At 41.1% G+C, this 13,136-nt stretch overlaps 1 long non-coding RNA gene across 2 annotated transcripts; it reads left to right on the forward strand.

Annotated features, from left to right (window-relative positions):
* Positions 1–7,779, forward strand: LOC116914374. Of its 2 annotated transcripts, XR_004389745.1 has the most exons (3): positions 1–96; positions 3,504–3,647; positions 7,059–7,779. It is a non-coding gene; the product is annotated as an uncharacterized LOC116914374 (long non-coding RNA). The 2 variants fall into 2 exon arrangements; XR_004389744.1 differs by lacking the exon at positions 1–96 and having other exon boundaries at positions 2,563–3,647.
* Positions 7,780–13,136: the final 5,357 nt, after the last annotated feature.

Below are 13,136 nucleotides of genomic sequence, written 5' to 3' on the forward strand. Positions count from 1 at the left end.
CAGGTCTTTCTCTTGCGGATCTGTTCACCAGACTTGGCTTTCTTGCACATCCGTGTGGAGACCACCTTAGGAACAAACTGGAAAACCAGTTAAGAGGTTAGAACTCACATAGGGTTCTAGTTTGTTTTCTTTTGCTGTAATAAAATTAGCTAGCTGTCTGCCTTGTGTGATGGCGCATGCCTTAATCCCAGCACTCAGGTGACAGAGGCAGGAAGGTCTGAGTACTAGGGCAGCCAGAGGTACATAGTGAACCTAAAACAAATAGAAAAGCCCAGCCTGTGAGAAACGAACAACAGTAAATTGATTGTAGTTCTGTTTACAATGTAAGAACAGAAGAGGCAGACTACGGAACTTTGCTGTGATAGGGCAACATAATGAAAAACTTCTTTGTGGTAGTTCTCCATAGATTTGTTGACAAATACACAAGAGGATACCTAGACTGGCCTTAGGTAAGGTTTGTAACTTAGCATCACTTTGGGAAGCACAGAACTTTGCTTCATTCTTAAAATTACTATATTGTTTTTTTAAAAAGATTTATTTATTTTTATGTATATGAGTACACTGTCACTCTCTTCAGACACACCAGAAGAGGACTTCCAATCTCATTACAGATGGTTGTGAGCCACCATGTGGGTGCTGGGAATTGAACTCAGGTCCTCTGGAAGAGCAGCCAGTGTTCTTAACCACTGAGCCATCTCCCCAGCCCCATTACTATATTGTTATAAATTTCCCTTTGGGCTATGTATGAGAGGTATGTATGGAACATAAATGAGTTTTATCTCTAGACTTACAGCCTATAGACAAGACATATCATTATGTAAATGCAAATATTTCACAATTTTTAAGAAAGAAATTGGAGAATTAAAGCATTCCTGCTTCCAAGCATTTCGACTAAGAATCACTCAAATGGTGTTGCAAACAAAGTAAATGTACTTGAAGTAAATGTTACTTCAAGTCTACTTTGGGTGCATCTCATTTCCATATATAACAATCCTCCAATCCTCTATAAAATTGTTGGAAGTATTAAGAGGCAATTGAATGCAAACAATGAGTTCTGTAGACTTCTTTTACACGTTTTTGTCACTGGGGAATTTTGTGCAAGTGTATAACACATTTTGATCAAATCTACTCCCCAGCTCTCTTTCCTCCAATTCTTACCCTGTCTCCTGCCATTCTATCCCTACCAAGTTCATGTGTTTGTTTGTTTGTTTTAAGTCTACTCAGTCAACTTTGTGCTGCTTGTATGTGCGTGGATGTAGGACCACTCTACATGGGTGACCTCTCAGGGACCATATTTCTGAACAAAACAGACTCTGTTCCTACCCTCAGCAGCCATTTGTTGCCAATAGTTCCTCAGGCTAGGGTGAGTCAACAGCAGCAGTCTCATCTGTGCAGGGATTTTGGCTACCTTGATCTTATGTAGGCCTTATGCACACAAATCCATATATTTCTTAGCTGAGATTACTCATATAGTTCTATTGGTTGATAAACCTTTACACATTAATTACCATGTGTTAGACCAGTAGTTCTCAACCTTCCTAATGCTAAGACCCTTTAATACAGTTCCTTATATTGTGGTGACCCCAACCATAAAATTCTTTCATTGCTACTTCATGCCTGTCATTTTGCTACTGTTATAAATGGTAGTGTAAATGTCTGACATGCAGATGTCTGATGCTGTCACCCACATGTGGGGCTCTTCTGTTAGATCCTTTTTTAAGAGCTAAATGGCACGACACTCTAACCAATTTGTATTAAACAGCAATTTTCTTGTATCTTTCATCTGAAGCACCTAAGGGGTTAATTTGCAGCTAGTACTTAACATATACCTAACAAATGAATGAAATGTGTCGCATCTTTGTTCTTCTACGTGGAATGTCTTAAGGTACCTTCCTTGACTCCTAAGGAATGCCAGGGTAGCTGGCCCAACCATAGAGAATGTGGTCAGAGCGTGAGACTCGGAGTTAGCACACCCGGTTTCAATGTTGACTGTCTCTTTGAATACACAATGTGACCTTGGGACAACCGTCAGTTCCCTCTGTCTCCCACTTGCCATCTGTGAACGGTGAATACTTTATGTAATATTTCTTTTAAGAATTTATTTAGCTAGGTTTTTTGAGACATTTCTTTGTAGACCCAGCTGGCCTCAACCTTACTATGGAGCTGTAGTGTGAGCCTGGCCTTGAACTCTTTATCCTCCAGTCTCCAAGACCCGAGGCTGGTATTATGAGCGTGGTCCTCTAGGCCTGGTTTTCTAAAGGATTTAAAAGTAAGAAAAAGGCTAGTAGTACTCAGCAACTCAGGTACAAATGCGGAATTGTATTTTATTACAAATATTTATTGAGGAAGAAAAAATAAGGAAGGAAAGGCAAGCAGAGCTCATGCCAGTGACTTAATTTTCCCCATTATGTGGATCTTTTTTTAAAAATGGAAAATATCACTCACATATAAAATACTGCGTTTCCTTATGTGAATGTCCTGTTTTAGAGGACTAATTTATACTTGTTAGATTTAAGAAAGAAGTGATACTAGATATTTCTCTGCAGGTGGTGAAAGAGAAATCTCAGAAAGTTAAGTGATTTCCCTGCAGTTTGAACTTCTTAGACTGTAAACAATGCCTGTTGACTCCACAACTTCTATGCACGAATGTTTTGCCTAACTCTTCTGTATAAGTTCAGACCAATCTACAAATACCCCGGATACAAATTATCAATGGGGAGTTTGGGAATATCAAGTTAATTCTAAGATAGTGGGTTCATCTGAGCCAAAGGGAGAATACAAGTCTCAGGCTGTCACCTAGAATCTGCTAAAAAGCCCTTTCTCTGGTATCAATAAACTGTCGTTACATCGTCTAGGATTTACAGGCAAAGCTCCAGAGACATTCTAATTTGAATCATCTCTGCCTTGTCATCACGGTCGTGGTCTGCACTGTCTCTAAGTCTGAATCTCAGAGCTAGGAAAGTTTTTCCTTAGCTTACCTGCAAGGCATTCACAGTACAAAGCATTCAATGATGCCTTCTGCAATCAAGGGGCTAACTGGTAACCACCTCAACCTCGCGTGTGCGCTGGAGAAACTCCAGAGAACTGAAGAACACATTCTTGCTCTGAGCCATGAATACGTTATACCAGGCTAGATGGAGCATGCCAGGTTCACCCTCAACCTGTCTTATGTCTGTGTGTCCGTGCCCTATCTCTAAAGCAAACATGGCATGACTTGCAGTACAATGTGTGTAAGGCACACAAGGCTAAATAAAAGACGTAGAAAAATAAGTCTAAATAAGAGACAAGAAAAAGACGTACGATCCTACAGAGGTAACATGAGAAACATTGTAAAATGAAATGCTAGACTGTGTACTTGGTCTTTAAAAAACAGTCCCTAGTGTTGATTAAGGCTGGAAGGAGAGGGGAAGTACTTGTCTCAGATAGAATTTGGAGAAGAGGGGTTAGGGCTCAGTGGTAGATCCCTTCCGTAGCAGATAGGAAAGCCTAGATTCTATTTCCAGCACTGCGAACCACAAAGCAAACAAATGGACAAAGAATTGGAGAAGATGCAAATGGGAAGAACGTCGCTTGGTGTTTCGCGTTACGTCTTGAGCAATCTGCAAATTCTTGTGGTGAACAAGAGTAACAGCTCTAAAGTGGTCAGGGTAGGTGATGCCCTTCGAAGGGGAATTCGCTTAGGGAACTTAATGTTTGGAAATTCTCCCCACAAATGAAGAGACTCTGGAGAGCAGAAGCCATGTCTTCGTGGTTTTCTGATAATTAAATTCTCGGGACATAGTAGCGTATGCCTACTGTGTCCCAGGTGTTGTAAAGGATCCACCAGAAGAAACTACTTGGACATAGGTTCAAGCCAATAGAAAATCTTTTATTAGCCCATTATCTACTACATTGGGTGCTCAGGACCCAATGAGCTTTATTTTTTTTTTTAAGATTTATTTATTTTATATATACGAGTACACTGTAGCTGTCTTCAGACGCACCAGAAGAGGGAATCAGATTCCATTATAGAGAGTTGTGAGCCACCATGTGGTTGCTGGGAATTGAACTCAGGACCTCTGGAAGGGCAGTCAGTGCTCTTAAATGCTGAGCCATCTTTCCAGCTTTTAAGCACAAAAACCACAAGTTAGCAAGAACACTTAGTCCAAAGCAGAACTACAGAAACCAAACCACAAGGTTAGTACATTTAAGGACTTTCCCAGTACTATGGACTTTCACAGTCTTTATTCTCATTTTTTTGGGGGCAGGTGTTATTGCTGACATGCTGGGTTCTAAGGCCTGAATAGTACTTACATCATGGCATCTCTTGTTCTAAGGTCTGGGGCCTGTAACATAGACGCTCTTCTAAATGCTTGTTGTTAGAAACAGCGTCTCACTATGTAGCCCTAGCTGGCCTAGAACTCATTATATAGACCAGGCTGCTCTGGAACTCAGTGATCCTCCTGCCTCCGTCTCCATAAAATCATGATTCACCATGGCCTGCTAATTGCTTGTTGTTAATTTAACTCATTGGCCTTCCACAAAAACTCTATAAGTTAGCAGCCAGTGGCACAGAGAAATCAAAAAGCTGTCCACAGTCCCACAGTTGCTCAAAGGCATAATTAGGACCTCTATTTCCTAGTAAGAACTGAAGGGTGTACTCACTAGAAATGAGTCTGATGAGAACTGAATTTAAAGAATACATGGGAATTGTTCTTAAGTGACCTTGCCCTTCCTACTCCAGGAGAGTCACACTATCTCCACTAGTCTCTACTATATCTCTTGTCCAATGGTAGGAGGATGGTCAATTTCCCATAGTTAGCGTATGACCACACTCTATAAGGAGCCATTGTTAAGGCTGAGAGATAGGTAGAATTCTGCCTATACTGCCCAGGATACATGGGTTTCAGAACTGAGGTCAACATGGAAGATGGTGTTTCTTCATTCTCATTCTTAAGCAAAGGGGCTCTGGAAATGTGTGAGTCTTCTTCAGGGCCTGTAGTACCTCAGCCCAGCTTCTATGAAGCCCAGAGAGTCAAGAATGATTCAGTAATATTAATAGAAACAATAGCAGTATTGCTATGCAAGTGTTCCTCAAAAGCCTCTGTGACAAAAGCTTGAAGGTCAGCCTGTGACACCATTGGGAGATGGGGGAGCTTTCAAAGGTAGGGTCTGGTAGAGAGGTTAGGTTGTTGTGGAGAATGCCTTGAAAGAATATAGGCTACCATATCTTTCTCAGCTGCCATGAAATGGAAAAGCCACTACTATATAGTCCTGCCCGGATGAACTGTGCTTCGATGGTCTGAGCAATTGGAGGAATTGAGAATGTAAGCCTTGGGACTTGGAGAGGTGTCTTGGTGGCTAAGACATTTTGCAGCCAGGAGGACCAGGGTTCAGATGTTACTGCCCATGTAAAAAGAAGCCCCCCCCATACTTCTAACCCCAGTGTCCTGGATTGTGTTATGTCAACTTGACACAAGTGAAAGTCATCTGAAAGGGGGAAATCTCAAGCAAATGCCTCCATAAGATCTGCCTGCAGGCAAGTCCCTTGGACATTTTCTTGATCAGTGATTGCGGGGAGAAGGCCCATTCTGGGTTGTGTCACACGTGGCCTGGTGGTCCTGAGTTCTGTGAGAAAGCAGGCTGAGGGAGTCATGGGGAGCAAGCCGGTCAAATACCACCCTTCCATGGCCTTGGCATCATCTCCTGCCTCCAGGTTCCTGCTCATCAGGAGTTCCTGCCATCCTGCCTTCCTTAAATGATGAGCAGCAATACGGAAGGGTAAGACAAATAGACTCATTCCTCCCCAATTTGCTTTTTGGTCATGGTGTTTCATCACAGCAATAGAAACCCTAACTAAGACACTCAGCTTGGAAGGGAACAGTCTGAACCTATCTGAGAAAGGGGGAGCTTTGGGTTCAGGATGAGACCCTGCCTTAAGGGAGTAATTTCATAATTGCCTGTAACTCCAGTTCCAGGGGAGCCAATGCCCTTTTCTGACCTCAACACTCAGACACAGTTCATATATTCTCTTTCCATTTGTACAAATACTCACAAGCACACACATACGTAAATACATACAAAATTTAATTCAGAAAGAAATCTAGCACTTGAAGTAAAAGAGGTCTTTCAAATGGCATGCCAAGAAGCAGGGAGCCCATAGAAGGAAGGGAAGGCCCTCACCATGCAAAAGCGACAGAGGGAGCAGGGGGAGAGCAGGAGGTGGGTGGGAGTGTGTATGAGGCTTAGGTCTCCAGCAAGGAAGTAAAGGTGGTGACCAAGGTCTCAGGTGAGAGACAACAGCCAGACGAGTCCTCACATTTAAATCCTACCAGAGCAGCCAGCATTGGATTTCCCACTATGATAAGGGTGCCTGAACACTTCTGCCACAGCTGAAGGGCATCCAGAGTGAGTCCGAAGGGTCTTTGCTCAGGTAGGAAGCTCGCTTTCACTGGCATGGAATGTGTATTTTCTTTAGCTTTAAACTTTCCTGCCCATTCTTCAAGAGGATTGGGAATGAAGCCCTTCAGTCTAGTTATATATTACTGAATTTGCTACTGGTGTCTTGAAATGGAAAGATGATCTGAAGTCCCAGTGTTAATTGGTGTGTGTGTGTGTGTGTGTGTGTGTGTGTGTGTGTGTCTAAGGCTTCTTTGCACATGCTTGCAGTAACTATGACTGAGCTATATTTCTGGCCCCTGGTTTGGTTTGGTTTTATATTTATTTATAAGTGTGTGTATGAGGTTTTATTTTATTTATGGTACTTTGCTTGCACTGATGGATGTGTACCGTGTTCAAGCCTGGTGCCCCCAGAATCTAGGAGAGACTGCTGGGTCCCCTGAAACTGCCTTAGCTTTCCAAGAGTTGAGATTATAAATTTATGTTATCCTGCTTGGAATGTGCATTTTGGCATTTTAAAGTACCTTGTTCCCCTGGGCTAGAGTCCAGTACTTATTTCTCTCACATAGAGTGATCCTTACCCTTTTGGACACACTATTCCATAGGTTCTTCAATGTCATAAAGATCACAGCTATAGAAAGTTCCAGCCTCTCTCCTTAAATATCTCTGATCTTTTTCAGAAACCTGGACATAACTTCTGAGCCATATATTTGGAACCGTGCCTCTATTGTCTGGGCCTGCGACTCTGACGTCTACTAAATATGAGGAATTATGAAGTGATTGTTAAATATTTAAACAGCTAAGGGAAACAGGAAGTAATGAGAAACAAAACACCCTACAGATCTGAGTCACAGGAGATCCACTGTGGCAGGCCCTGTCAACCTCAGCTCCAGCCATTGTTTTATGTGTATATATGCCCAGAGAAGAAGCTGTCTGTCTAAAGGTCCCAACTGCCAGCCATTTAAACTGGGAAGAACAGAAACACAGTTGGAGAACCTCACTCTTCCACTTAGCTCTGATCAGAAATTGTTTTTTGCCAGGACTGAGAGGCCACTAGAATATCTGTATCTAAATGGAACTATTGTTTTTTGCTGGTTACTCTTTAGGTTTTAATTTTCCACTGTTATGTGGATGATATGTAAAGTTAAGATGTATGATCGTGTTTTTGGAAGGATGAGGCAGGGGATTGTGAGTTTGAGACTAGCTGGAACTAGTTTACATCTCGTTTGTTGAGACATGGGTTCAATCTGTAGCCTAGATTGTCCTAGAACTTTCTGTGTAGTCCAGGCTGCTTTGAACTTATGGATATCCTCTTACCTTAGCTTCTAGAATGCTGAGATCATACATGTGAGCCGTTATGCTCTATGTATATGTATTTCTCAATATATATATATATGTATATGTATATGCATATATTTCTCAATAGTAATCAAATATATTCTATATGTAATCATGATGTACATAACATTTTTAGAAAGCTATATCAAAAGAGACAAGACCTATCATGTTAAACATTTTTTAAAAGATTTATTCATTTATTATATATAAGTACATTGTTACTATTTTTAGACACGCCAGAAGAGGGCATCAGATCTCATTACAGATGGTTGTGAGCCACCATGTGGTTGCTGGGATTTGAACTCAAGACCTCTGGAGTCAGCTCTCTTAACTGCTAAGCCATTTCTCCAGCCCCATGTTAAACATTTTTAAATATACAATTCAGTATTAAATGTATTGAATTAAATTAATTGTATGTTGGTTCAACCAACTAGTCTTTAGAAGCTTTTCATCTTGTGAAACTGAAACTCTACTAATTGAAGAAGCATTTCCCTTTTCCCCTTCCCCCATATCCTAGTAGACATGGAGTTTTTGTCTTTATGAATTCCATTATTTTAGGAACCCCATATGAAATCATAAAGAGTTTTTCCTTTGGTGAATGACATACCTTTAGTATAATATTCTCAAGATTAATCCATGATGGGTAAGATCTCATTGTGAGTATCACATTTGCTTGTTTATTCGTCCATCAGAAGGCATCAGGTTGCTTTTACCTTTTGAAAAGTGTGTCCACGCCTGGAAATGTGCACACGAATTTATATCTTTGAGCACATTAGATTGCTGCCACCGCTGAGGGCTTGAGTTAGATTCACTGGACTTACTTGTTGACCAGCCAGTCTGGTGAGGACATTGTCCAATCAGAGACTTGGTCTCAACAATGTAGAAGAGGAGGGCTGACACCTAAGATTGTCTACTGACTTCCACCCCCACCACACACAGAGATGAAAAAAATTCAACTAGAGGAAGATAAGCACTTATTCCTGTGATTATCTCCAGTATCTGTGAAGACTTATTTGTCCTTCTATGAACACAAGCACTGCAACTGAAACGTGTATTTACATGTTTTAAATATAACATATATTACATATAATGTTGCTACATATTAGCAGTATGCTGAAAATGGGGTAGGCAGTTCACAGTGGTTGTCATTGTTGCTATTATTTCTGCTAAATCTAAAGAATGATCATTCTTTAGCCATACCTGCCTTCTTAAGCCCTCTGTTCCCCCAAATCATCATTTTCATATACTTTTGGGGGGGACTCTGATTTTGGTGGTATTTCCAAGTTTTCTTCAATTAGGATTGTTCTATCCTCCGCCAACCTCATATGAGTGTTCTTTACTAGACAGCTGCACGCTGTGGGAGATGCCCAAACCCTCAGAGAATGGAAAGTGTACTTGTGGGGGAACATGGTGGCAGGAGTGCCAACCGGACTCCCAAAGGTCTTTTGCCCAGAACTAGAAAATATATGTATTTACTGGTACATCTCTCTAACTTTCGGCCATAGTCCCTTTTGTCCTTAGAGACAGGTATGAAGCATGTTGGGGAACCCGTGTGCTTTGCTCTTCACACCCCATGAGAAAAGGGCAATGGCACTGAGAGACTCTAGCATCCTAATCACGAACCTGTGACTGTTTCTCTGCATGCTGCAAACATGTTGCGGGGAACCTTGTTTTACGGTCCCGGAGTCCAGACCTTGAACTATTTGGGTGTACTCAGTATAACCACAAGGGTCCTTGCAAGTGAAGGACAGGGAGAGTTTGACATGTGCCACTGGCTTTGCAGGTCAAAGCTCGGAGCCAAGATCTGTAGGTGGCCTCTTGAATGGAATTGTCCCCAGTGTTGGGAACAAGCAAAAGAAATTTATTCTAAGTTCTACTATTTTGTTTTCAGACTCCATTTAATCACAGGGAGAAATTAAATTCAAGGTCTTAGGCTCTAGGGGAGCTTCTCAATAGTTGAACAACTTCTCTTGTAAGGGAAAAAGTTGTCTGAGTCCAGACATCTCAAGGACGACTTCTCCATCTTGCTAGCACAGTCAAACCAGTTCATGTTCCCAGGCCCAGAGAACAACTCTTATCCTGACGGAGGGAAATTCCCTTGCTCAACCCTTTATGTCAAAATATGATTGGAAAATGCTATAACCCCCACCCCCTAGCTCTATGGTTTTATCCTGTAAATATGCTGTACAACGTCCCTTCAGGGTCATAGTTCTTGAGTTTGTTCTCCAGCCCTGATCAATCAGTAGCGGCTTGATTACAATACATTTCTGTTATCTTCATTGGCCTGGTATTTGAGTTATGTTGAATGCCTATTGGATTTACGTGGACCTACAACGCCCAGAGCCCCTGAATGAACAAATCCCTGTTATACCCTCATTTTAACCCAGGCACCGCTGTGTGCACTTCTGACCTGTACAACAGAACTGTACAACAGCAAAGTGTGCTGTTTTGTGCTACTAAATTCAATGCCCACAGGAATGACACATTTCCTTAGTAACTTTGTCCTCTCCCTCTAGGTTTACATTTTCAAGATCTTTCTTTCTTCCTTTTATTTTAACCCTAAATCAATCCTCATAGCTAATCCACATAATTAGGATAGCTCATCATAGGAGACTTCTGTTACTCTTGTCCTTCTTGTTACTCTGTCTTATTTGGCCTTTTGTAAACTTTACATTCAGTGCCCCACTGACGATGCGTCATGCATTAAAGACCTATGGTGCTTCTGGGTATCCCTCAATGAGGTGCTGCCTGTCCTGTAGCCATCTATCTGGTCACCCTATAATAAAGATTTACATAATAAAGAGGCTGTTGTGCCCAGCACTGAGGCAGGATTAGGATGAAGAGACACAGTGAAATGTCTGTGCCTATATGTAGATCACAGATGTTTGATTTGTGTACATTTATGTGTACTTCTACATGTTCATGTGCAAATGCAGGTGTGGGTACAGATTCAAATGCACATGTGTGCACATGTGTGCAGAAGCCAGAGGTCAGTGTAGGGTGTCTTCCTCAATTTGTCTCCATATTTTTTGAGACAGCCTCTTACTAAACCTAGAGCTTGGTGCTTCAGCTACACTGGCTGGCCAGAAAGTCCCAGGAAACCTGTTCCCATCCTTCTATGCTGTGATTACAGGCTTGCACTGTCACTTTTTTTTTTTTGGTACTAAGAATCAAACTTGGGGCTTCATACAATGTGTGGGACACTTTACCAGCTGTGTCCCTAGCCCTGGATATTTGGTTTTATGGCTAGAGAACAGTAAGCTCTTATTTTTTTCTTCATATAAATGTTTCACAGTTTATTATTTTAAGGAAAGAATTGGAGCACAAGAGGCATCTTTAAGTAGCAAAGGGAAGGAAATGCACCCTGGTTCTATCTTGCATTCTGGTTTGCATCCAGATCTAGGCAAGAGTTAAAAGAGTAATGCCATAGATAACACAGATGAAAACCAGAACAGCCCAGTGCCTCTTTGCTTAGGAAAAATACACTTCCTCTGTCCTCCCCAGCCCTGGCCCTGTCTGCCTTTGACGCAGAGAGCTAAGGGTCTAAAGGAAACCTGTTGGAGGTTCCAATTAAGTCTTTGTGGACATAGTACGCGTGCGATCTCGAACACACACACACACACACACACACACACACACACACACACACACAGATAACAGGCAGCAATAAATCCATCAGCACATCCACTTTCAGAGAACAGAGTCTCTGCTGTCTTGCCAACGGCTGCTCCTTCCTCTCTGAGTGCCTCACATCAAGATGAGCTAGAAGGTAAGATTTTTTTTTCTTTCTGGACGAGTTTAATTCTTCCTTAAAATTTCTGTCCCTAGTTAGAGGATTTTGACTGTTGAGTTTACTATGAATGGCTTGACAGATTCCTTGTTCCATTTTTGTTTTTCATTTTGTTTTATGTTTATTGTGTAATTATGTTTATGTTGTTTTATTGTATGTTTAGCCTCACTCTACTTATTTTACTCTGCTTAACTGACAACTCTCATTTCTGTTGCTTTCTCTTAATCATTTCTTGCTTTGATTTTTATGTGTCTTAAGGAAGTTTGTAGTTTGCAATTTCTTGTTATACAGAGAAACGAAGGGTCTCAGATCACTTGTATGTGGTTCCTGGTTCAGAATTTGTTTCACTGGAGAGCCTGCTCCTTGAACTGCAGCATGGAGGATACTCTTTTGGCCCTGGGCTTAGAAGACACTAGTTCAGTGCCTGGGGTACTTCTACCATTTGAGGCTGATGTTTAATCCTAGAGATAACCAGGCAAATTATTTACTGCTTGTAATATGAACTTGGCTCATCATAGAATTATTTTAAAATGATAAGCCAGGAAAAGAGTAAAATCACTGTAAGTAACCAGTATTTGAATGGGAGTCCTTCTAGTCTTAAACATAAACACACTTAAAAATATCTCTTTAAAAAATTTTATTGCCTTTTTGTGAATTTTATATCACATCCCAATCTCACTCATACCTGCCCTCTTCCCTGGCCACAACCATCCAACAAAGAAGAAAAAATTCCCATTGTGGAAGCTGTAATGTGTCACAGAAGCTCACTTCTTTTTTACCTATGCATGTCAAGCTATGAATACGGCATCATGTACGAATTATACCTTTTATGATAGTAAACCACTTTAATGTTAAATGATTGGTATTGTTGGCACTGTAATAGAAGCCTCATAAAAAGTCAATGAAATCCTTTCAGAAATCGTGATTCCCTGGCATTAGAAGAGCAACTGTAGCAAGATTGTCACATATGATACAGGTTCCTAAACGTGAAACTACAGATATAGCAGTCCACGAAGGAAACTCATTGTGAGAGTTAATATCTTATTACGCAGCGGCATGCCTCTCTGAGCAGGGTTCTATAGCTTAAATACAAAACCAAGAGCTCTTCAAACATTGTATATCTACAGAAAAAATAGAGTGTAAGTACACAAGTTAAGAAGCCTGGGATCGACATCAATTGTGAGACTCAGAACAAATCTCTCCAGCTTCCAAGTCTTTGAGTTTTTTTTTTTTAACTGTTTTTTCCTCCTTAATGCTTGTAAGTGGGCAAACAGAGAGCGTGACACATATTTTTGCATGCTACAGTTTCCTATACTATAATTTCTGAGTGGTGATAAAAATATGACTTATTTACATAGTCATCTAGTTGCTTTTATTCGTATTTATTTGATTTTTGAGACAAGGTCTTGCTGTGTAGCTGTGACTAGGATCTCAGACGAAGCCCTAAACTTTTGCTTCTCCTGGCTTCACCTCCTAAGTGCTAGGATTATGGCGTGCACCACCATGCCTGACTCATGAAGTTGCCTTTTACAACAGTGTTTTTTAAAATTAAAACTATTTAAAAATATAAGGGAAGAGAGAGCAGTGGCTCAGACGTCTACACCACTCAGATAAGAGACCAGTGCCTGAC

The sequence above is a fragment of the Rattus rattus genome, chromosome 13 (assembly GCF_011064425.1).
Source record: "Rattus rattus isolate New Zealand chromosome 13, Rrattus_CSIRO_v1, whole genome shotgun sequence".
Taxonomy (NCBI): Eukaryota; Metazoa; Chordata; class Mammalia; order Rodentia; family Muridae; genus Rattus; species Rattus rattus.